This window comes from Lissotriton helveticus, chromosome 5_1, assembly GCF_964261635.1.
Source record: "Lissotriton helveticus chromosome 5_1, aLisHel1.1, whole genome shotgun sequence".
Classification (NCBI taxonomy): Eukaryota; Metazoa; Chordata; class Amphibia; order Caudata; family Salamandridae; genus Lissotriton; species Lissotriton helveticus.
Window position 1 is genome coordinate 258660810 of NC_136065.1, and position 23558 is coordinate 258684367.

The 23558-nt window shown below is 46.8% G+C and overlaps 1 protein-coding gene across 1 annotated transcript in view; it reads right to left on the bottom strand.

Annotated features, from left to right (window-relative positions):
- Positions 1 to 23161, bottom strand: part of RNF208 (ring finger protein 208) — a 34208-nt gene extending 11047 nt beyond the window's left edge. Inside the window, exon 1 of the mRNA XM_078642144.1 lies at positions 22991 to 23161. The gene's annotated coding sequence lies outside the window, so the exon portion shown is untranslated. The remainder of the gene's footprint in view (positions 1 to 22990) is intronic.
- Positions 23162 to 23558: the final 397 nt, after the last annotated feature.

Here is a 23558-nt window from a genome sequence, read left to right on the forward strand (position 1 = left end):
TGAAGATGACATCCAAATCTTGCTAAAAATGGAACCCTATCCTGACTTGCAACTGTATTCAGGCCCTGCCTCATTGCCACCCATTTTTGGATGACCAGAAACCACCTGAGCTGAACATTGGAATGACAGAAATCCTCACTTTCAAATATATTGACTCATTCAATTAGTACAATTTAGTGGCTGATGGAACTTCCCACACCACAAACACAAGTACCCACAGTTAAAAGTTTAGAGGGACTTTGAACACAGAACTCAGGCTCAGACCCCATACCAACACATTTACTAAGACTTCCTGTAATCAGCGTAAAACCCTAAGGAGAAATTTGCTTTCCAGGCTTTGATAAGAGGATCATCCCTCTCATGCAATCCTGCCTTGAATAGGCAAATGTTCCCCACATCGATGCATCCGAATACCTGCCTCACAGATTACAAGGGATTCAAAACTCAGTAGCGAGACTCCTCCTATGTGTGCAAACACAAGATGACATCAGGCTAAGCCTGCATGTGATGCACTGGCTGTTAGCTGCAAGGAGAATCTCCTTCATAGTCATCTACATCGCCCACTGCAATTTACATAGAATAGGATGAGAGAAAAGTTCAATAATATCACCCCAGCTTAAGTCTGAAATCAAAGACACACATCAGAACCAAATCTCAGAGTATAACAGACCCAGAATAGAGGTTTCAACCTTCTTGGTCAAGGGTCAAGGCAAAACGCTGGAGCATGGTCCCTGCTTGGACAAGAAATCCACCCGACCACATAGCCAAATAGACAGCACAGAACAAACGACTGTTTCCATTCACCTTACAGGGCGAGTGGGTTATATATCATATGCACTATAAATACCCATGGAAAGAGACAAATTGACTGCGTTCTCATTGGGTCACTGGAATTTTTTTTGCCAATGATCAAACTAGACTGACGGTGAGCATGTAGTTATACAATAAGACCACTCAATTGGAGCACATCTTTTATTTCACACACATATCATGCGGGCAACCTTTGAAATGTAATTTAGATATGTGCTGTTAGTCGGCAGCTGCCAAGAAAAGCAATATGTCTTTATGTAAGCTTTTTTTTAAGTAGGCTTGTATGACTTGTCTTTATGTAAGCTGTTATTGCCATACACTGGAATGCGTATAACAAAATGCTGGCGGTCCAGGTGGCATGATAGATGTCTTGTACAGATCCCATTGTAATACCAAACCCATACCTGAAGTCTACAGTTGAATCCGGATTCAAGTTTAAGATTAACATTCTTCTCAAATGAGGACAATGATTGTAGGTTACTTTCTGGCTGGTAGGTTGGTTTTGCTTTTGAGCTACAATGGAGCCTAGACTGCCCTACTTTGAAACCTTTCCCCTTATTGCAGCCAATCAGAGCAAAGGAAACCCATTTTGAATCACGCGTAATTAATTTGAACTTATTCTCTAAGACAATAGGACTGGCTAACCCTGTGCCCCAAACGTCTGCCCAGGCTCGCACTTACATACTGGGCATGGGTTAGGGCCCCTGGACGATGGTCGCAAAAATAATTCCCGAAGACGAAAAAGTTCTGCAGTAGCTGTATTACAGAGAGCAGCTATGTAGCTTTACGAAACCAACGTTGATAAATATTCTTTGTGCCAGCCCCTTCCTCAAGAAAGGTTGAAATTAGGAAACCACTAAGTACCCTATTTCTTGACTGATTCAGTAAAGTTGGGGTCTTCTGTGAGCCAGATTCCATCTTAACCTTGCCTTTTCTTAGGGAAAATATGTTTAAAAAGATTCTGGATAGAGCCCCACCCCTTCGCTTAAAGTTCCGTGAGAACAGCCAATGAACGATCGTTCAACAATCTGAATGTAGAGCAGGACCGTCTGTGTGTCTGTCTGCCTACACTAAACATTTAATTCAAATTGACCTTTCTTTACAGTTTGTCGGTGTTAAGCTGATGATACTAACAGTCAGGCATGTGCATCTTACTACCCTGTGCAAATTAAGTTTTTTTGCAGAGTTTTATATAGTGGGAACTTGACCTGAATGGAGAATCAGAGAGCTTTACATAGCACCAGTTACGTTACATGAGGAGACACATTCATTTTGGTTAGGCATGGTAAGATTAAGTGATTTGCCCAGAATCACAGGATGATAGCGTCATTGCCGAGACTCTAACCCAGTTCCCCAAATTTAAGGTCGATTGCCCTAGCCGTTAGGCCAACTCCTCTCCCCATAATACGAGTAGTTTGGTGTACACACTTTCTGTGTACCTGGCTGCGGCACAACATATCAAATAGATGGCGATCCCTCCAGTGACTAACAGCACTGAACCACATTATACACATAATACAGTCTCCATGTGTCAGAGTCCACAATCAGCATTCACAAAGCATCGTTTGAGAGTCGGCCTATGTGTCTAGCTGTGCTAAGCACATCAAAAGACCAGTGTTTACAGTGCGTGTACACCCGCCCACCATGTGCACATAATTCACACAGAGCAATTTGCTCACAGTCCCGCCCCTTACACTAAGCATGTGACATGCCAAAGTGTTTATTGTCTTTCTGGCTGCAGTACGCCATTCGAGCATTACAGAGTGTGTGTGTCTGGCTGTTTAAAACACACAGGTCGTGCAATTCTAAAAAAAAGTGGTATAACTAGACCTGTAGATTCAAGCTACGCATAGTTGCAGATTTACTACTTTTTAGAACTCACAAACATTTCCAGGTGTATGCCTAGAAAGCCTCCTCAGGCCCAGGTATTCAGGAGTACTTCTGGCGATATCATGAGACAATTCCCATGGTCTTCTATCCCCGCTGTATGGAGCCCCCTTTACAAGCACATACTCCTCTCCCCATGCACGGGAGCCATTTATTCCTGTTGAGAAAGCCCTTCCTATACCCCCCTCCAAATGTGTGAGTGATCCATCTCCTTCCAATCTTGGAAGGGAGTTAAATGCCCGACCATTTCAGGGTGAAAGGGGGTGGCGTGTCAATTTGGGACCGTCCATAAACATACGTTTGTGGGCATTTCTGAACTCTCCAGGCCTTCAGTGCTTTGGAACGCCCCTTCCGACCCCTCGAGTGGGATTAACAAATGCGTTTTCTTAGGGGTGGGCGGAATTTGCGTAGTTGCACTACGCAAAGCTCCGCAAAACGATAAAAAATCTCTGTGAGCACGCAAAAGTTCAGCGAACATGCGGAATTGCTTGTTCCGCTCAGTTGCGATGCTTTTTTCCTGTTCGCAAACTCTGTTTGCGTGCTCGGGGAGAAATATCTCACAAACACGCATTTTGAAAGCGCTAACAAGCAATAATTTCCACGAAGCCACAGAATTTTTGGCAATTTTGCGTTCTCCGCGGAACGCGAGATTACCCAAATTCCACAAGCGGAACAGAATTTACCGCCTAGTTTTCTTCACAGTCTTGGCGGAGAAATAAACACTCATAAATGCATTTATGCCTGCCAGGAATCCATTTGTGAATTCCCGGCAGATGTTAAAAAAGGTAAATTTGGTTATAAATGTATGTTTGCTAGCAAATTTTCCTGAGAGGGTTTGCCATATTATCTGTGCACAAATAGCTTCCTGCCCTCTAAATGAAAATGTCCTTCTTTGTTTTCCACAATGTACCTTAACGGGTCCTGCTGGTTCCTAACATGGCATAACTTAAAACTTCTCGGACATCTGCTGGACCCATCTACCTCTCACTGCCCTATGCTGTACATTAAACATCACCACTGTCCCTTCATGTGCCCCAAAGATGATCACATGCCTTTGACCATGAAGTGAATAACACACATTGAAATTTGTGAAAATGGGTGTACGTAGGTGTGTGTCGGTCTGCGGGCATGTGTTCCTGCTGTTTGTACATTTCACTATAAGCCACAAATAGTGTGCCATTGAAAGCATGCACTATACAAAAAGCAAACCTATTATGTTTGATGATGCCTGTTTTGTAATATGTTTGAGCAGAAGCAATCACGAAAAAAAAGAAAATGAATATTAATGGATTGCTGCGTGCTTTATATGTCAGCTAGCAGTGGTGTCCAGAACATTAATACTGTTCATGTAAGTGCATTAGGTAGGCGAGACGTGCCTTGTTTTGGCCAGAAGAGCTACAACTAAGGGGCAGGGCAAAAGAAATGGACCGCATCCCCGCCAGGGAGTAAGGTGAGAGAGGTTCAAGAGTTGCATGAAGTCTGCTGCTAGTGGAGGGTAAACCCAGCAGGTATAACATGCTGGGAGCCCTGGAGAGCCAAGAAAGTGGGATTTATTGTTTTGTCATGAGAATTCGTACACATAAGATACACATAACACTCCTAAAACCGCGCAGAGCACTCCACAGGGAATTACTGTTCAAAAAGCCAAGCATAGATGTAGCACATATGGGTCAACTTAACATGATTGACAGAGACAGTCTGGGATTTTTGGGCGCAGGAGATAGTGAAGATAGTCTGCATACCATACATATAAAAGCAGACCCCCTGCGGAGAGAGAGGCAAGAACAGGTTAAACAGCAAAGGAGAAGGGGATGATACATGTGGGACACCACACTTCACAGGTCTGAATTTAGTAGTGATAAAGGGCTCCCTCTCAGACAAAAAGAGTGAGTCCACTTAAGTGCTTGACCAGAACCCCCAGATTAATACTCCACTTTGCTCCATCCTGTTGATAGAAGGGAGTGAAGAATTAAGTTATAGCATTTCCGATAATTGTCGACCAATAAGACAACGGGCCAGGGTAAAGGAAAGGTTTGTAATTTCAGACCTCTCTTGACACTTAAACTGTCATCTGCTATGATATTCATCCCTCAGTCCCATCTGAGGACAAGTACAACCATGATGAATACCTCAGAGGCACAGGCCTGCACGCAGGAAATGGTTCCTGACTTCCTATGCATTGAACATGCCAGGCTTGTATATCATGTTCTGCAAAAGTACATTTCCTTTATAAGCCACTGGTGCAGGAGGGTACTGAATGCAGCTTCACTACGCTGCCAGTAGGCCCAACCTAGCCGCCAAGCCTCAATTCCACCCATGCAGGAGAAGAAGGCTCATAGAGCTGTAAGCACTAAGCACTGAACACACACACACACACGCACATACATACAGAACGGGGACACATTGGAATCAGCAATGCAAGCTTCAACGCATGCAAGAACACAAGCAATGCAAGCATCCTGAACACATCACAGCCTGTGGATTAAGTTTCACTCACATATAGTAAATGATTACAAGAAAGGCATCATAGTACAAGATTCTCCTCAACACCGCTCAGAAAAGACAAAGCACAGAGAGAATCAGAATGCAAGCTACCCTAACACAGAACACACTGTTGGTACCAGGGCAAGCTTCACGCACACAAGCTACACAATTACAGCATAGGAAGGATGTATGCAAGATCCCTCATCGGGTCAGAACAGGTACAGCCCCACCAGCAGCAGGGCAAGCTTCCCTCGCCTGCACTGAACATGTTCAGCATGGGCACCATCAGTGCATTCTACTTTCGTCCTTGAGCATCTCTGAGTTCTCATTACCAGAAAGCAAGTTCAACCATCCTAAGTAGTAAGGCCGCATGCAGGGCAAAAGGAATGTTGGGTCCCAAAGGAGATATATAACTAGCAGCGGCTGTTATGACTGTGCATTGTACTCTTCTATAAAGGCTACTACTACGGTGTTGTGATCATTTCAGGATCCCTCCTTTGAGGTGGTGTGTATTGTTCTGCAGGCCTCGTCTGTAGCTTTGTGACCAGCACTACTTTTCAACTCTGGCATACGATGACCAGGTCAGGGAGGAACTGACAGGGAGGATATGGCAGTTTGGGCTGGACCAAGATCAAGACGGATTTCCATATTGCAAAGTCCAAACTGAGGTAGCATGGTGTGCAAAAGAACAATGGTTTGGGATGCTTAGTCAAGCGATTGCATGTGGCTAGACTTTTTGCAAGCATCCTCCAATCACCTTTTGTTTCTTTGCTGTGCTGTCCTAAGTGGCAAGGATATGCCCAGACATGAGTCCTGTGCTCACTGTGCCACTGAATTCAGGCTACATACACAGACGAGCCCTATTCAGGGTGAAACGGATCTTGGGTTGCTCGAGGACCAGGCCTGGCAGCTTGGACCGATTTTTATATGGCTGGGCCAAAACTGAGGCGGCATGATGAGTAAAAGAGTGGTCGGTTAAAATTCTACCCTGAGAGACTGCCAGTGTAAAGACTTATTTCAAGCATTCCTCCCATCACTGTTTGTGTGTTTGATGTACTACCCTAAGGGGCAAGGGCATGTTCAGACATGGGTCCCTTTAATCCCTGGGACCAGGCTACACCCAAATGACGAGCCTCAATCCAGGTGAGATCAGTTTTGGCTGTTTGTGTTCCAGTTCCCGGAGGGCCGAGCCTGGTAGTTCAAATTGGACTGGTCCTATTGAAGCAGGGACAAGACTGATTTGCATATGGCTGGGTCCGTTCTGAGGTTGCATGGCGGTCAAAAGAAAAATGAGTTTGAATGCTATCCCAAGCAGTTGACAGTGGTTAAACATATTGCAAACATTCCTTCCAATACCATTTGTCTGTTTGATGTACCACCGTAAGTGGCAAGGGTATACCGAGATGTGGGTCCCGTGTTTACTGTGCCACTGGAACCTGGCAACAACACCCGATTGACGAACCCCAATCTGGGTGAACCCGATCTTGGGTTGCTTGTGTTCTGCTTCAGGGAAGACTTGGCTTGGCAGTTTGCATTGGATGGTTCCTACTAGAGCAGAGTCAAGACTAATTTGCATATGGCTGGGTTCAAATTGAGGTGACATGGTGAGGAAAAGAATGCTCCCACAAGTGACTGCAAGCCGTTAAATTTATTGAAAGCATTCATCCCATCACCTTTTATATCTTCGCAGTCCTGCAGGCTATCTCTGGTGTAGTGTTTCCAGGTCTGGGAGCGATCCCCGACACTTGCCTCAGATCACATGGGGTGCAAGAGAGCAGTTACGCATTAATCCAACCTTTCCTCTCCCAGAGAACAGGTAACACTGGCCTGACATAGAGTTATAGTAATAGACTATGCACTCTCCAGTTGGGATCCATGGAAGGCGACCAGAACCCAGTGCACACCATTGTGTGCTTTGCCGAGGTGGCAGAGGTCATGACCTAGGCCCGGACTGGAGAACTTGAGCTTCAGCAGAGACATGAGGCAATAAGGGGGCCACATGTTACCAGTTTGTGCTGTAGGTACAGGCACGATGGCTCTCGATGGGGGATTGTGTGCTACTGAATCTGCTGATGAGCGTCCAAACTGAGCCCACCTTTGTAATGAGTTTGATAACCATCACGAGTCTCGTTAGTGGGGTCACCTCAGTCCGATGCACTGGCTCATTGAGTTGGGCAGGCAGTCCCCCCAATAGAGAGTTACATCCTTCTGTTCACAGGAGCCTGATCCATGTAAGTGTGGGTAACATAGGCACACATAGCAGTTAAATGATGTGCTCTTACTCACAGGCTCCCTGAAGGCTCAGGCATCCCAGAGAGGCCTGAGGAGTAGCCATAGTTTTTGTGCCAATAGGGTTCATGGTCAAAGCAACAGCGAGCTCACCAGCTGTGTTCCACTTCTCGCCACATACTCAAGGGTATTGACATGAAAGGACTATAATGCAACATCAGTTAAAGCATTTGTTATTAGCAATGACTGACTGGAAAGGTGGCAAAACAGCATTTCCATAACGAGGATCAATGCACCACAATGAACCATCAATGGGTACGTCACTATCCATGCATTGCAATGGAAGCACTCCTTTACCAAAGCAATAACATGTAATGGAGCCGGCTACTTCCTGGCGTGTAGTCTAATTCTTGAAATTTACCACTCCAAAGGTTTTCTCCTGGTCATGCACAGAACCATTATGACACAATGCATAAAGCCTTATGTTTCCATGTTTATTCAGCAGGAGCATCAATTTGAGTTTGTTTGTGCTGCTTGCACCCATTCAGGACGTTTTTGAAACTCTAATAATTAAAATAATCTTGACTGTTGATCTTTTAAAAGTAAGTTGTGCCTTTAAAATTTGTCTTGGTGGCAGGTTAGCTGTTATTTGGGAATCTAGCTCCCTTGATTTATAGCTAGGGTCCTGCTATCCAAATCTTACACATAGATAAAACTTTGCCTCAAATCAATCAGAAATCATTCACTGACTCGTACCAAAGAAGTCAGTGAAGGCTGGTCTACAAAAGTACTAAGACTTGTCACCAGTGTCAGAGATTCTAAGATATTACTTCTCGTAATATCATGGAGTGTATTAAGGAGTCAAAGTCAGTACTATTTCCTTATTGAAATTTGAGGAAGTTTGATAGCAGAATGCTGCTCCTGTGCTGTTTATCATCCGACGGTTAATAGATCTAAATACATGGCTTGGTTTCCACCAGAGAGTAGCTTGTTTCAGCCTAATACTATTTTACTGCATGTTGAGATTTAGATTTTTTTCTATGACACTGTTTTTTTTCTGTGACAGGTATCCATACCTTCATCAGCTGTTTAGTATTTAATTTGTAAAGTACATAAGTGCAGAGGCACCATTTTTTAGGGGCCCACCGGCCCTGCTGCAGAATACCGGGGTTGCTGTAAACTAGGGTTACCTAGTCTTGATTCCAACTCCAGGCTCTTTTTAACACCACCCTATACTTCCTGTCTCTTTTTGTCAGTCTTGATTGGTTTCTTCATCCCTGTTTTCAGTCTTTGTCACTGTTTGATCTTTCTATTCCTCCTTTCTTCTTCCTTTACTGCCTTTGTCTCTGCGTTTGGGTCAAAGTCTGAGAATGAAAAATAAGTTCCAGTGCCCAAAGATAAGTGCCAATGCCCACCATCTGCAACCACCGGCACCAATTAAGCACTGCTGCTGATTCTGAAGATGGTGTGACTGAATTATGAAGTCTAGCTCTATGTACTGGAAATGTTGATGAACCTGGCAACATATACAATGCATACATTTAAACTTTAGATCCCGATGCTGAACAGTCCAATACCCGCAGCACCATTTGAAATAAAGGTCCATCTGTCTTTATTTTGCTTTTTCTACTCTTTATCAAAGTTAACAAAACTGTATGAGTTCCCATAAATAGAAAGCGGCACAGGTGTGCCACCTCTTAGACCTACAATATCGCACCACAAACACAGGTGATTTGAACTGCACTTCACCTTCCTGTCTACACCAGACCACTGCAGAGCTCTGCATGAAATGCCCCCGGAAGCTGCGACCTGAGCGAAGGAAAGTCATTCAGAGATGCTCACTGTTGAATGCTGGCTATAAGCCATCCCACTGGGACCTGGCCTCCCAGGAATGCAGCGCTGTAAAGCACCTTGAAAACATATTCTGCATACTTAGGAACGTCACGTGGTGGAGCTCTCTAGCACCTGTTGGGCACCCCTGATGTCTGCTCGCCATCTTTAGCATATGGTGCACATCCATGGCAAGTAATTGGCAGTACTAACAAGGTTTCTTCTGTAGGTAGTGTAAACCGAGCAAATAGTGCAATTAATTCCCTCCTGTAATCAAAGGCACTCACACCTTGTGGCACTTTCTGGTGCATATGATGGAATCTGATAGGCAGGTGACCACAGGAGCACAATATGTGTATTTTCCATAAATAACAAAGAGGCGTTCTGGGCAGATTGGTAAATTCACAAAAAATGATAAACTGGTATTGGGGGTGGGGGGATCTGTGTTGTGTCCTAAAAATTGGCATATATGGTTTGGGAACAAAACGAGTGCATATCGAATATATAGACTAAGGATCGACTCCTGAGGCGGAAAGCCGGGAGTAAGGCAATTGGATTCTAAAATTACCTTGTGTCACTGAATAATTTGTACTTTGTGTCACTGATTAACTTGCTTTTAAAACTAACTGTCACAGAATACTTGTGCTTTAGAAATCATACTGCCACAGAATACTTGTGTATACCAATCTACTCACCGGTCAAACCTGCCGTGGACTCAGCGGAGCCAGCGCTGACGTCACACGCCTCCCACCCTCCCGCCCTCCCGCCCTCCCGCCACGAGCGGAGGACACGCCCCTTTTTAGGCCACGCCCCCAACAAATACTCGCGCATAAAAAGCGCCACACCAGGGCTATCAGCAAAGACTAAGGATCGACTCCTGAGGCGGAAAGCCGGGAGTAAGGCAATTGGATTTTAAAATTACCTTGTGTCACTGAATAATTTGTACTTTGTGTCACTGATTAACTTGCTTTTAAAACTAACTGTCACAGAATACTTGTGCTTTAGAAATCATACTGCCACAGAATACTTGTGTATACCAATCTACTCACCGGTCAAACCTGCCGTGGACTCAGCGGAGCCAGCGCTGACGTCACACGCCTCCCACCCTCCCGCCCTCCCGCCACGAGCGGAGGACACGCCCCTTTTTAGGCCACGCCCCCAACAAATACTCGCGCATAAAAAGCGCCACACCAGGGCTATCAGCAAAGACTAAGGATCGACTCCTGAGGCGGAAAGCCGGGAGTAAGGCAATTGGATTTTAAAATTACCTTGTGTCACTGAATAATTTGTACTTTGTGTCACTGATTAACTTGCTTTTAAAACTAACTGTCACAGAATACTTGTGCTTTAGAAATCATACTGCCACAGAATACTTGTGTATACCAATCTACTCACCGGTCAAACCTGCCGTGGACTCAGCGGAGCCAGCGCTGACGTCACACGCCTCCCACCCTCCCGCCCTCCCGCCACGAGCGGAGGACACGCCCCTTTTTAGGCCACGCCCCCAACAAATACTCGCGCATAAAAAGCGCCACACCAGGGCTATCAGCAAAGACTAAGGATCGACTCCTGAGGCGGAAAGCCGGGAGTAAGGCAATTGGATTCTAAAATTACCTTGTGTCACTGAATAATTTGTACTTTGTGTCACTGATTAACTTGCTTTTAAAACTAACTGTCACAGAATACTTGTGCTTTAGAAATCATACTGCTACAGAATACTTGTGTATACCAATCTACTCACCGGTCAAACCTGCCGTGGACTCAGCGGAGCCAGCGCTGACGTCACACGCCTCCCACCCTCCCGCCCTCCCGCCACGAGCGGAGGACACGCCCCTTTTTAGGCCACGCCCCCAACAAATACTCGCGCATAAAAAGCGCCACACCAGGGCTATCAGCAAAGACTAAGGATCGACTCCTGAGGCGGAAAGCCGGGAGTAAGGCAATTGGATTTTAAAATTACCTTGTGTCACTGAATAATTTGTACTTTGTGTCACTGATTAACTTGCTTTTAAAACTAACTGTCACAGAATACTTGTGCTTTAGAAATCATACTGCCACAGAATACTTGTGTATACCAATCTACTCACCGGTCAAACCTGCCGTGGACTCAGCGGAGCCAGCGCTGACGTCACACGCCTCCCACCCTCCCGCCCTCCCGCCACGAGCGGAGGACACGCCCCTTTTTAGGCCACGCCCCCAACAAATACTCGCGCATAAAAAGCGCCACACCAGGGCTATCAGCAAAGACTAAGGATCGACTCCTGAGGCGGAAAGCCGGGAGTAAGGCAATTGGATTTTAAAATTACCTTGTGTCACTGAATAATTTGTACTTTGTGTCACTGATTAACTTGCTTTTAAAACTAACTGTCACAGAATACTTGTGCTTTAGAAATCATACTGCCACAGAATACTTGTGTATACCAATCTACTCACCGGTCAAACCTGCCGTGGACTCAGCGGAGCCAGCGCTGACGTCACACGCCTCCCACCCTCCCGCCCTCCCGCCACGAGCGGAGGACACGCCCCTTTTTAGGCCACGCCCCCAACAAATACTCGCGCATAAAAAGCGCCACACCAGGGCTATCAGCAAAGACTAAGGATCGACTCCTGAGGCGGAAAGCCGGGAGTAAGGCAATTGGATTTTAAAATTACCTTGTGTCACTGAATAATTTGTACTTTGTGTCACTGATTAACTTGCTTTTAAAACTAACTGTCACAGAATACTTGTGCTTTAGAAATCATACTGCCACAGAATACTTGTGTATACCAATCTACTCACCGGTCAAACCTGCCGTGGACTCAGCGGAGCCAGCGCTGACGTCACACGCCTCCCACCCTCCCGCCCTCCCGCCACGAGCGGAGGACACGCCCCTTTTTAGGCCACGCCCCCCGGCCCATAACCCCAAACAACATAAAAATATGTGTAATCCTCGGTCGCGCAGCGGGCGAGCGCAGCGGGCGCGACGGATGCGCGCCGAAGGCGCGCCTAAGGCAAGCCCGTCTGCGCCCGTCCGCGACCGACCGGGACCAGGGGCCATACCCCCTATATGCTCTAATCCATCCAGGGCAGACATCATCCGCTACAACCGCAGCGAACTGCTAGCCATGACCATATCCACCGTTACGGCCAACTGCAGTCATACCGGCCCAGGCCTATCCTACGGACCTATCTCATGCCGCTCATGTCAATGGACTAGCTTAGGTCAATCCCCAACGGATTTTTATACAATCCCTACCAGCTACCAGCGGGAACTAAAATGTCTATACTTCAACGCCAGATCCCTCCCCAAGCATGCATTAGACATATGGGACATCTTAAACTCTAAGACTCCAGATTTGGTCTTCATCACCGAAACGTGGCTAACAGACGCCAATGCCCCAGACTTAGCTAACGCCCTCCCCTCTGACTATAAAATAATCACACAAAACAGGCAAAACAAGAAAAAAGGAGGTGGAGTTGCTGTAATTTTCAGGGACCATCTAACATGTCTCACAGAGACAACTAATGCATATCCCGAACATGAGCTACTATCATTCAAAATTCTCGTAGAGAATTTTATCATTCTAGCAGGCGCAGTTGTCTATAATCCTCCTGGACAACAATCCAGCGTTAGCGCCAAACTTCTGAACCAACTACTCCCTCTGTGCCTAAAACACAAAAACTACATGGTCATTGGGGACTTTAATGTCCATTACGAAAATACCAACGCCCCTGGATCGGCACAGCTCAAATACGACATGGAAATTCTGCAACTCAAGCAGCTGATCGATGGCCCCACGCACATAGCAGGGCACACCCTGGATCTCCTTTTCACCAACATCGAGTCAGCCACCCTCAAGGAAATCCTCCCCTTGTCCTGGTCTGATCACTTCATGCTTTCATTTTCATTTAAACTTCCCGGCAAACCCGTAAAGACCAGACTCACCCCCCTCACCTCCAACAGAGCCTGGAGATTAATTAACGACTCCATTTTCCAAAATCACTTCCGTGAAATAGACATCTCCCTACCAGACAATTCATCTATCGGTAACAACGCCATCCGGCTAGAAACAGGAATTCGCCAAACGTTGGATAAAATAGCACCTCTGCGAGAAGTCAGGAAAAAAACATCCACCAACGAAAAATGGTACACCCCCACCCTCAAAAGCCTTAAAAGAGAATGTCAAAAAGCAGAACACCAATGGAGACAAACCAAAGACTCTGAAACCAGAGCCAAATATACAACCACAAGGAGACAATATATTCTTGCCATTCGAGAGGCAAAAAAAGAATTTCTTACGCAACGAATTCACGAAAACCACAACTCGGCAAAAGAGTTGTTTAAAATCGTGAAAGAGCTCACCAATCCAACCAGCACTTCGCAAACCCTCACCCCCTCAACAGAAGCATGCGAACGGATTAGCACTTTCTTTTCTGAGAAAATCGACAAAATTTACTCCTCCTTCACCCCCTCCCATCCCACCACCCACTACGATAACCCTGATGTAGATCTTCCTACTCACGACAAAAACAACGCCCATCCAGACATAGGCAACTCCCCACGTCTAACCAACTTCCAACCACTCTCTGAAGAAGGAGTGTTGGCAGTTCTCAAAGCAATTAAATCCGGCTCTCCTGCAGACCCCTGTCCGCACTTCGTGTTTTCGGAAATTGCACCAACACTCTGCCCCCTCATTACCAAACTCTTCAATCAATCCCTCGCCAACGCGTCCTTCCCAGACTCCTGGAAACACGCATCTGTAACCCCTCTCCTGAAGAAAGCCGGCTCAGACATCCTCAACCCAGAAAACTACAGGCCGATCTCACAGCTCCCCTACCTCTCCAAAGCACTGGAGAAAATGGTAAACTTACAGCTGTCCAAATATTTGGAGGACAACTCGCTTCTGGACCCTACCCAAACCGGCTTCAGATCTAACAATAGCACCGAGGCCACGCTGCTGGCAGTGTCGGACAGTGTCAGATGCATCACAGATCAAGGGGGATCGGTGGCTCTGATACTGCTAGACCTGTCGGCAGCGTTCGACACGGTGTCGCACGAATGCCTGTTAAACATCCTACAGAGCAAAGGAATACAAGACACAGCGTTAAAATGGATTGAATCCTTTCTGAGCAACCGCTCTCAAGCTGTGCACATGGGCCAATTCCACTCTAAACCCCGTCACATTGGCTGTGGAGTCCCACAAGGGGCCTCTTTAAGCCCCACTCTCTTCAATGTCTACGTCTCATCTCTGGCTGACATTGGAAGAAAGTGGGGCATCGGCGTATGTTCATACGCCGACGACACACAGCTGATGGTGACCATGGATGAAAGATCGGAAAGATCGGAAACAACCAAAATAAAACTACATAGTTGCCTCTCTGAAATGGCAGAGTGGATGCGTAACCATTGCCTCAAACTTAATGCCGGAAAATCTGAAATACTACTGTTCGGAGGAGCAAAACTATCATGGAATGACACGTGGTGGCCACCGACACTGGGAACAGCCCCCACCCCGAAACAGTATGCCAGAAACCTCGGCATTATGATGGACAATGCATTATCCATGAAAGATCATGTACGCATACTCTGGGGTAAAGGATTTGCAATCCTGAAACTCCTAGCCAAAATCTTCTCCTGGATCCCACTGGACTATCGGCGCACAATTACTCATGCCCTTCTGGTTAGCCGCCTGGATTATGGCAATGCCCTATTCGAAGGGATGAACGAGCAACTGTTCTCCCGCTTACAGGTTCTTCAGAATCAGGCAGCCAAACTGGTATGCAATAAGGGCAAACGAGATTCAGCATCAGCATGCCTGAAACAACTCCACTGGCTGCCAATGCGCCAGCGAGCCACCTTCAAACTACTCTGCCATGCGCACAAAGCCCTCCACAAGACAGGCCCTACAATCCTGCAAGGGAAAATTGAGTTTTACATTCCAAACAGGAACCTAAGATCCAACAACTTAGCCCTAGCTAAACCTAAACGCATCTACAAAACTAGAACGGGTGGTCGAGCCTTCTCACACCTGGCGGCCAAACGATGGAATGATCTGCCCATGGATCTTAGACACACCACAGATCTCCTTCAGTTCCGGCAAAAACTTAAAACTCACCTCTTTCCTAAAGACTAACTCCCCCCGTATGAACTCAGCAGTCCCCTTTTTCTTTCAGCGCCGTGATATCCCTTGGGATGAGTGTTGCGCTCTACAAATACCACAAATAAATAAAAAATAAATAAATATGTACTTACGTCTGATATGTGAGAGTTGAATCATGCTATGAGAGTATGTATCACTCAAGTTATTGCATACATTTATTGCAGTGGGTGCTTAATAGTCTGGCGAATATTTCATGACTCATATGGAGATCATTTCCCAATATCTGGAGGCAGCTTTCATGACATGATTATTAGCATATATGCGTAATCTGATCCAATATTGCCATGAAGAAGTTCTGGTGGTATCATATAACACAAGACCGAAGACCAAGTGGTTCGTAAATGTCAGCAGAACCCCAAGGTGGTAACGTAGGACCATATTACACAGGTTATCTGTTATGTATTCTTTACATTTATGTATTTATTTTGAGGTAATTAGGTTGAAGACGCTGTTTTTTCCAAAGTTTAGCTAGCAAAGGGCACTGATTGGACCTGGAATATTTATTTTAGCCTTTTATGAATAAAAGTGTTACTAAATTGGACAATGGAGAGTGACAGTGGATTCATACGTTTCTTGGGCTGTGGTGTTAGCCACATAATTATGGATTTGACATATTTGCTGCATAATTTGAATAATTTACAGCGTTTACAAACAAAAAAATTGGTTCTAGCTCAAATGGATGGATCTAATGCTGCCAGAGAATGAGGTACATAATTTGCCTTTTTGCTACATACTTTGGATAACCTTGCCAAATCATCCTTGAGGCTTACTGGTTTGGGAGTTGTCAATATGATGTAGAAATCATTATTTCACAGTGAACCCTGAAATATTCATATCGATCCATGAAATATTTCCCATACTTCAGGCGTCCAATCGTATAACACATGGATGGAGGCCTAGGTTTGTAAGTTTCATATAACAACGAGAATAGTTCTGATGTCTAACATTAGGTATAGCTCTGCGTCTAATGCTAGTACTAGTGAGCTTTGCATAACCATTAATATTTTGATGGGAAATGAATGCAAGTGGAAGGTGGGAATGAGTTATCTGTTTTTCTTTATATTTTGCTGTGATTTTTAACAGCATGTGAAGTCTAGGGACTTTTACCACATTTCTTCTAATAAGCACAAATGTGTGTCATATTTTCAAGTGTTTCTTTGGGGAGGACTCCCTAAAACATTCTTGGCGATGGTTTGTTAAGAAACATTTGAATGTTTCATGATTTCTCATTCACAATGGCCTGAAGCACCCATGGCCTTAAAACCTATTTTGTTGAAATGTACCCTGTAAAATACACAACTTCTACTCTTTTCTATTTTTGGAGGGGAAAAGAGCAAACCTTCATCAAACCCCCAAGAGGGAAAATGGGGCTCTCTTATTTACTCTGTTTGACTCAGGACAGGAGATACACATCACCACTTTGAAACAGCATGTGCCACCACAAAAACAAAACTGAGCCAGAACCGTTCTGGACCATGTGTTTATTTATTTATCGAGTTTTCTATAGCGCAAAATTGACCCGAAGGTATCAGAGTGCTTTAGAGAGTTAGCGAAGAAGCAACTACACGAGTTACATATGGAGTAAATAAAAATACATGGGAATAGTATACAAAAGAAGTATACGATAGACAGTAGGACTTGTGGACGCTTGCGTGAACCTGTCCTGCAGTCCTCAGAGGGCTTTACAGAGTTAGCACAAAGCACAGTTAATTAAAATTACAATTTTTGACTAATCTGGGCCGTCTCAATAACTGATAACTATGTTCTTCATCAGTGAAAACAATGTCCCTGTTTTGGCCTCTTCTAGATATTTAGACCATGACTCTGCCTAGAGTGAACCAGAGATCCGCACTGATCTCAATAAATGGTAAACAAATTCCCAGGAACTGAACAGAAGCATTCTAGCACAGTGCACAATGTTATTCCTGGTTTGGACCCTTCCCAAGCACATGCAGGACTGCTGCCATTGTGTAGGTGAGGAGTGTAGATGCATTCTGTGAACAGAATGCTGCGGCCATCTTCTAAAAAGACATGCTGACAGCGATGATCTGGCGACGTGTGCGTCTTTTGTGCAGCGAGACTCACGCAACTAAGACATTTGCACAGCACAATGCCCCTGTGCAGTTTTACATCACAAAGATAATAGATCTATTCAGTCATTGTTCTCCTGTGTTATGCAATTTCAGGCACCTAATTGTTCACTTAAGAGCAGTGCACCTGCGTTTTTTGATATTAGACACCTGACACCCTGCGCTGTTCAATATCCAACATGTGATACAGTTGTTATACAGAAAGGCGTTCTGCCTTGGAGCTGCTTACTTCTGAAAGCTAAAAGGTCTTTATGAAAGTTCACTCCACCTAGGCTATCTTATATCAGACACTTGACATCTTTCTATAAAGGCAGGATGTTCATGTGCTCTTTAATATGAGACAGACAACTATTAAAGATAGAAATGTGCTCCTCTGATGCTATTTACCATCTGAGAGTTACTGCACATTATAGGATGGAGCCCAAATTCTATCGACAGTCAGAAATGTTATACAACTATAGGCACAAATGCTGCTCCTATGCTATTCAGTATCAGAAAAACACTGGTTTTCAAATGCTCATGTATTTTATACTTAGAAGTGTAACAGATGTACATAAAAGCATTGTGCACCAGTGTTTTATTTTATTAGGTGTGGGTTTTTACAGTTTAGTATCAATCAGATCTGTTTCTTACACAATACATTGAGTGGCTGTGGTTCTGCCCTTTTCAACCATTGGCTTTATTCAACCAATCACTTCCAGCTGTTGGCTTGAAACTTTATCAATCAAAGTCTGGCTTAAGCCAGTGGAATATTCAGGGTCAGTCTTTGCTCAGACAGCACCCTGGGTAAAACCAAAGTGAGTACCCTTTCTAACACCCTTAACCCCTCAAAGCTCCCTGCATTTACACTTTTGCCTTTTCTAAGCACTGTACATAATAGCCTTTACTATGACACCACTTAACATTGTTGTTTTTGTGCTAATCTTTTGGTGAGAATGAAAAAAGCCTGCTCTGCAGTCTGACACTGTTGTTAATGGTCCTTATCACCAAGAGAGAAAAAGAAGCCGTAATAGACCTTGCTTCTGCCTCTAGTCATCACATCACACATTGGCACGATAGCCCGCTGTTTAGGCACAACCATGCTTTTTGTGCCTTTCCATAGATTCTGTCTACCGTTCCTACTTTTCAACTCTAGATCTGAGCAATTGAAAGAATGGGATGAGGTGGGCTCACTCATGTAATATGATATGCTTCATCATCGGCCACCTCATCCCACCCTGTTAAGATGGCACTACCAGGGCAGACTCTACCTCAACTGCGGCGATCTTGAGAGAGTTACTTAATCTGGATAATTTCTGTGGGATCCAGTTGTTTTAGGTAAAAATATCTTAGTGTAAACAACTAGAATTCCTTTATTATATAGTACCCTAGATACATATAAAAATACTAAGAAAATATATTCAGCGGACGTTGTTGGGTATCATGGCCCTTGCGTACCCCTGTGGTGCCAACATGTGTCTGCCCATTGGATAGCCTAACTGGGTCTTGGGCATTCACCAGGGCTTATTTTAGGATCCCTGAAATAGTCTACATGATCATGGAAAGGACCTATCTCCCCTTGTGAGCATAAAGGTGAGTTACCTAATATAAGAGTGAAAAAAAACAATAGTAACAATAGGATAAACAAACACATTTTTATAAAAACAGGCAACCACATTAGTATCCTGTGGTCAGCTCTAAACTCTTTCAAATCCTAACACACAACTGTGACACATATGGCACTGCACTCACATACTCAGCATGCTCGGACGAGTGAAATAGCACATGTGAGGATCACACCATGCTACTGTACAGAACTAAATTTGCTACTTCACCAAATCAAAAGAGCCTATGTGCCTCAGTCTGTTCAGGGGTAGGCGACTCCAATTGTCACACTGTAAGGAATATATAAATTAGATATATTCCATAGCACAGAAAAAGAGTGGTAATTCTAGTGGGATGCACACTCAACATAGTGAGGAAGTCGTAAATGCACTCTAGTGCTTAGCATATTTTTTTGCTTCTTAGCGCAGTCTCCACATAGCAAGACTGTTCTTTTTTTGTTAAAAAAAAACATTAGGTTATAGGTGTACAAATGATAACTACATTTGGTTCTTTGTGAGTATCTAAGAATTGTGTCTCACCAAGTCAGGATACTAGTGTTCTATTTAATCTGCGCGTTTTCACTTACTTCTTCAAGGAGATCCCCCTCCGCATTCCTAACCCTCCCCCAGTACAGCCGCCTGGTAGGAAAATGCAAAGCAAGCGGCAGGTTTTTATCTCATTTGAAAACACCTCTGTTTGTGGTGTGTTCGTAGGTCAAAACCCTCCACCACGAGGTGTCTATAACTCAGGCATATTTTATACACAGCAATGGGGTTGGCCCCCTTCCGGGTTTCCATAGTACCCACACCATAAATGTATGCCTTGACAACCAATACCATTTCTTTTTTTAGAACGAGGGGGAGGAAAATGGAGGAACAGAGATGGCAGGGTGTCCTGGAGAGAACCAGAACCCGAACAAAGGACAAAAAGAACCAAGAAACTCCAACCATGGACAAGCAGCACATTAGCAACAACATTATCAACATAGGCATTAAGACCCTCCCTTCTACTCAGAAAAAGGTGATTAGTATGGGCCTAGGTTTCGTCACTACACCAAAGGATGACCCCTTTAAAATAATAATAATAGAGGTGACCGAGTTCCAGGGGGCGTAATGAAGGCTCTTGCAGTGCAAAGAGGGGGGGGGGGCCAAACAGGCCCTAACACTTCAAGGGGTTTTAATTCAGGTCGTGGTTAATGAATAACTGTGAGATGCTGATAGACTTGAGGGCCCCTCGTCACATTCTGAAGGAGGGGGGCATAATTCTACGTTAACCCTCTGATAGCCAAGGGGCCACTCTCAAAGAAGGGAGTTCGCTCAGGGAACAGCACAGGGTCTTCCTCCTGCCCCAGTGCCCATCCAGTCCCAGCCCGGATTTACCCCCACAGATGAGTCAGGCGGCCTCGCGCCCCTCCACCGGCCGTCCAGACAAAGAGCAGGGACAGCGCGGCACCCGGCTGCACCTGCAGGGCCGTGGGAAGCGCACAGAGGACGAACAGCAGGAGACCGCGCACCAAGACGCCCTCGTGCCATCGAGCAGACACGTACACACGCCTCCGGACGTCTGCGTGGACGTCTACGTCCCCAGAAGGACACATTGTAGCCCCAGGTGAACACATTAAGACATAGAAGCCCATTTTCTCTGCAGTAAGCCCGCCGTCACCGCCGCTGCTCGGATTCATTTAACCACATCCGTGCATTGTATGTTGCAACATATAAGGCTTCTGACGTCAGGTGTACATTCCTGAGCACGGCGTCCCTCAGGCTGACACACTGCCCTTCTGTGTGACTTTTTAGATTGCTCCGTCATTTCCTGTTTTAGTGGGGGGTCTGTGAATACAGGGGAAGGGTGAGTGGACCGTGGGGATGTGTTAGGCTGAGGTCGAATTACGAGATATGCTTTAATGCCAACAGCATCTGAGCAATTAAACAAAATGGTGGAATCAAAGACAATAGCCCGGTAGAGACAACGCGCCTCTACCGGGTAAACTGTGCCCCTGCAGGCAGGACAGGACCACCGAAAGAATCGAATTGTATTTAATACAAAGGAACTCGTGCCCCTTCCCCCTGCCAACCACCGTGTACTCTGCATTCCTAGCCCCGCCCCCTTCAGTCGTAAAACAATAAGAGGTGAAGAGGATGCATGCGTTGTTTACCTGCAGTGTCAGGGTTCCTGCACCCAGACCTCACCCTGCGCGTGCATGCTGTTGCTGCACACTGCTGCGCCTCCTGGAAGCCTGCTCGGGCACAGCGCCAGCCGGATTGAGAGGCCAGGGCAGGCAGAGGTTATGTGAAAGGCACTCGGATGCAGCAGGCACCGTCCCTTCCCTATGGCTGGCGATCGGAAGGGGACTGGCTCGGCTTCCCTGGCAGTCTTCAGATTCCCTGAGGCTTGGCCAGTATCTTGGGCTAGATGCCTCGGGGACTCTCCTACTGTGCAGTGACAGGGATCAGGGATGCGCGCGGGAGCTAAGCGGCATCACAGGAAGATATCACTGCTGCTTCAGAGCTGGATGGAGACGGGTATAGGACACCTCTCTATTGCTGCAAGGATGGATGGAAGCAGAGTACTGCATATCTTGGGGTGGAGGGAGTCGATGGGGGCAGGTCTCACTTGCATAATGGGTGAAAGGAGGCAGGGCCGCCTGCATAACTTGATGCTACTGCACTGGCTGGATGGAGGCAGGCCCACCTGCAAACCTCAGTGCTCCTGTACGGACTGAATGGAGGCAGGCCCACCTGCAAACCTCACTGCTCCTGTAAAACTGGATGGAGGCAGGCCCACCTGCAGAACTCAGTGTTACTGTAAAACTGGATGGAGGCAGGCCCACTTGCATACCTCACAGCTCCCTTAAAGCTGGATAGAGGCAGGCCCATCTGCATACCTCACAGCTCCTGTAAAGCAGGATGGAGGCAGGCCCACCTGCATACATCAGTGCTCCTGTAAAAGTGCATGGCGGCAGGCCCACCTGCACACCTCACAGCTCCTGTAAAGCTGGATGGAGGCAGGCCCACCTGCACACCTCAGTGCTCTTGTAAAACTGGATGGAGGTAGTACTTGCAGGGATGGCGGCTGGTCGACCTCCCTACTGCAAGGTTCTTGTAAGGATGGGCGCAGACACGTCCTCTCGAATACCTCACTTTTACAGTAAGGATGGATGGAAGCAGACCACTGCATACCCCACTGTCCCTGGAGGGAGGGATGGAGGTAGGCCATATTACACACCAGACTTTTAAGCAGGGATTGAAAGTGGGAGTCGCAAATGGCATACCTCACTGCCGCAGATGTGAATGAAGATCCCCCCCCCCCCCCCCCCGGCAGAATCCATGCCTCCTGAAATGGCGAACGGTAGAAGCCCATAATTCAAACCTCAGCCCATGCAGTGGTTGTGGATGCCAGAACCCCCCCACCCCCATCTCTTCACTGCAGATGTACAGCAGCTTTCCCACCCCCATCTTTGGCCTCCCGCTTTCGGTTCGTTGCTCCTGTAGTTGTGGCCCGAGACAATGCCCAGGCATGCCACGCTCCCGCAGTGGTAAATGGCGGCAGCCCCCCTGGCTGCCCCCGCACCTGCAGGCACGGTGGGAGGCCACAGACAAGCCTCGTCCTCACTCTGGAGCGCACCACCCTGTCGGATTCAGGCCCGCGTCGAGGATGCTCCGGCCTTCAGCAGTCCCGCACCTCATTTCACAATGCCAATTCTCTGGTATATCGCGCTGTGAAAGGAGGGTTTTTCACGGACACAACACAGTAAAGCGCCTTTTCTGGGGCGCACACGTCCTCTCCATGAGTGGCGGGAGTCTGCTATTCACACCCAGTCCCATCACCTCCACTGCAGGTCCCTGGGCTCCCCACTCCTGCTCTGGTGCCAGCTCCGACCGTCCACCTCCTGCCCGCGCCGACGGCTCCGGAGAGCGGCCACTGGTGGGACTCACCTCCCTCTGTGCAGTCTGCGGTCACCTCCAGCCTGGGGCCTTCATCTGCAGTCTGTGCCAGGGGCTCCTCGCCGCCTCCTCCTCCTCCTCTGCAGTCTCGGCTTCGGCCCCTCGCCGTGTCCTTCTCCCAGCCTCCTCTGCAGTCTGCCGAGAGCTGTCACCTCCTCAGCTGGCGCACGGAAGCCCCGCCCCCGGTGACGTGTCATCCTCAGCGAGGCTTCCCAGCCTATGGTGGGAGCCGAGCCCTCTCTGGAGCCCCGCCCTGGGCACTGCCCCTCCTGTGCCACGGGCTCTCTGCTCATCCGGCCTCACCCCCTCCACCAGGCACAGCCTCCCTCGCCTGTACCACCCCATTCATTCTACCCCAAACCCCACACCGGCCGCAGCTCCTCTCCAGGCAAGCTCCACCACCGGCCTCTGCCTCAGGGAAAACCCGGACGGGGGCTGGTGTTGGGGTCGCCTTACTCCCCTCTGGATCTGCTCCTGGGTGTTCCCGATGTTGTCCTGGACCGGAGCTCACGGCGAAGCAGCATCCCTCCCCATCCTTGCTTTTCTGAGGGGATCTTGC